This window comes from Hipposideros armiger, unplaced genomic scaffold (genome assembly GCF_001890085.2).
Source record: "Hipposideros armiger isolate ML-2016 unplaced genomic scaffold, ASM189008v1 scaffold_66, whole genome shotgun sequence".
Lineage (NCBI taxonomy): Eukaryota > Metazoa > Chordata > Mammalia > Chiroptera > Hipposideridae > Hipposideros > Hipposideros armiger.
In genome coordinates this window covers 3,062,898-3,065,635 of record NW_017731416.1, presented here as the reverse complement: position 1 = coordinate 3,065,635, position 2,738 = coordinate 3,062,898, and the positions used below count along the sequence as shown (strand labels likewise).

The 2,738-nt window shown below is 44.8% G+C and overlaps 1 pseudogene; it reads right to left on the bottom strand.

Annotated features, from left to right (window-relative positions):
• Positions 1–1,086: 1,086 nt before the first annotated feature.
• LOC109382586 (GTP-binding protein SAR1b pseudogene) lies at positions 1,087–2,738 on the bottom strand (annotated as a pseudogene).

Below are 2,738 nucleotides of genomic sequence, written 5' to 3'. Positions count from 1 at the left end.
GGCGGCGGCGGCGGCGGCTCGACTCCCGCAGCCAGGACTGTGACTGACGCAGCGGCCGCGCCACCCATGTGACCAGGACCGGGCGGGGGCGAGGCGTCACGTGATGCCGCCGCGCCCCTCCCTGTCAGAAATGCTGGGGGTTGCGGAGCCACGGGAGCCGCAGGGCCGGGCGGCGACGTCGGAGGTGGTGGCGTGCTCGGTTGTCAGGTCCGACGATCCCGGGAGGGCCGAGCGCCGGCTGGGGTGGCTTAGGCCGGCGCCTCCGGGCCTCCGGCCGCGTCAGGAGGGCGGGCCGGGCAGGACCAGACCTGCACATCCCGGCGCGCACCCTCCTGCGCGTAGCCGCTAGCGGGGTTCGGAGGGCGGCGCCGGGCCGAGCCGGACCGACCGGTTCCCGGGCTCAGGTGAAGGGCTCAGGCCGTCCGCGCCTCTGCAGCCCCCCGAGACCTGCTTCCGGTGCTGACGCTGAAGCCCGGAGTCCAGCGGCCCCCGAAAGGTCGGGCCCAATAGGCAGTCTGAGGGGGCTTTCTGCAGGAGGCTGCTTAGAATCTCGCTTCAACTTCTCTCAGAAAACCAAGCCAGCCCTTTTTTTCTTCGTCATCTAAACATTTTCTGCCACTAATCCTTTTCTTCACGATATTATTTTGAACGCTTTCCTTCACCTCTTCACATCGTGCCAGTCAGAGCAAGCTATAATTTGAGAGTAAAAATAATAGTTATAGGCTAGACGGGATTCTCAAAGGTCTCATAGAACCCTGTACAGTAACTGTCCAGAGGTACTACCTCGGCTTCATCATTTGAAAAACACTTTATAATCTGCCTCTTACTGTTTTCTTCCTATGAAGGAGCTTTTTGAAGCTGTTTTTTTACTTTCTACTAACTAATTTTGAAGCAAACATGTTAAAGATTGCTTTTAATAAAAGTCTAGGGTTTTGAGGAACTTTGTATTAATCTATCATAAGAAATGTGCATATTATTATTATAAAATGTTTGTATCAGCCCTAAAAGATGGTAATTCACTGTCATCAATAGAAGTACATGTTTTTCTTTTTTTAATTCCTTTTTTTCCCAAACATGAGGGTTTGTTTTATTGCATGACATTTGCATAAAAAAATATTGAAAACTGATGATGTATGCAATCATCAATAAACTAATTATTAACTGTACACTTAAGATAGGTGGACATATCTAAAATTTAAAAATTAGTTCCAAAAAAAGTACATTAAAATTTAACATGATGAGCTCTTAATTACAGTTTATATTTACACATTCATGTTGTTAAAAAGTGCTTCAAATGCGCTGCTGGAAAGTTGTTGCTCTTTATAAATGGCGCTGGGGGTAATGTCAGATTATAAACTGTAAAAACTATCTTTATGGAATTAGAAAGCTAACATTGTGATAGTGAAACTTACTTGAATCAGTTTTCAATTCTCAGATTAAGTTGATATAATATTAATAATCTAAAAAAACCTCTGTTTTCTAGCCAACAAAAGTCTATTGAATTCAAGTTATGCATGTTCAGCAATCAAATCTCTGAGTAGGCCTGAATGGCGAGACCTGGGCCCGATGCAGGCTGGTGTTACTCGATGTACTGTGCCATCCAGCGGAAGCCTTCTCCGTAACCTTGCCTTTTGAGCACACTGCACATGAAAACTTCTAAGGGCCGGGTGTGCAATTCTTTCAGAGCTACACTGCCCTTTCCTGTTGTCTAACCATATAAATCAAACATCTCTCATAACCTCTCTTCACTGATGGCTTCAGGTCTGTCGATATTATTCTCAAGAATCAGTATAGGAACATTAGCAATGGTTTCATTGGTCATTAGTGAATCAAGTTCTTTTGATTCCAACAGCCTTTTATGGTCTGCACAATCCACCAAAAATACAATGCCATTGATAGCAGAAAGGTAGGTTTTCCATACTCTTCGAGCTTGAACATGTCCACCCAGATCAAAAGTTGTGAAGGTCATGCCAGCAATGGTTAGTTCTTCTGAGGTGGGATGTAACATTGGGACATGTTGTCCAAGCCTGTCATCATGTAGCATGTGTAGCAGTATTATTTTCCAGCATTATCCAATGCAAGAAATACCAATTTGCCAGTTTTCTTATATAGTCCTAAAAACTGTAGCACACTGCTGAAACCACTGTAAATCCAGTCAAATATGAAGGACATATCCAAATCTTATAGGGTCAGTGATTGGAATGAACACAACTCCTTGCTTGGTGTCTGTCGGTCCTACACCCTCCAAGACCGAACTGCAAAGTGCGATGGTTACCACAGTTATCCTACTGATAAGACAGACCGGTACCTTGACAATCTCATTGGCATTTCCAAGGGTGAAGTTGGGATATTTAAAAGGTTCAGGGACCTGGCTTAAGAGAACTTTTCAATTCAGGGGACTTGGTTAGGATTGGTTAACAATCATGATGTAATAGGTTAGGATTAGTGAAGACAGCAAGGTAAGAGTTTTAAAGAGTCTTGGAGAATTTATTAGTTTTCTATTGCTGTTGTAACAAATTTCCACAATTTAGGGACTTAAAACACAAATTATCATTTTAGAATTCCATAAGTCGGAAGTCTGGCCAGGTCTCCATGGATAAAGATCGAGATGTTGATAAGGCTGTTCCTTTCTGAAGGCTCTAGAGAAGAGTCCCTTCCCTGCCTTTTCCAGCTTCTATAGGCTGCCCATGTTCCTTGGCTGTGCCCTCCTCCTCCATCTTTAAAGTCAGCAATGGCTG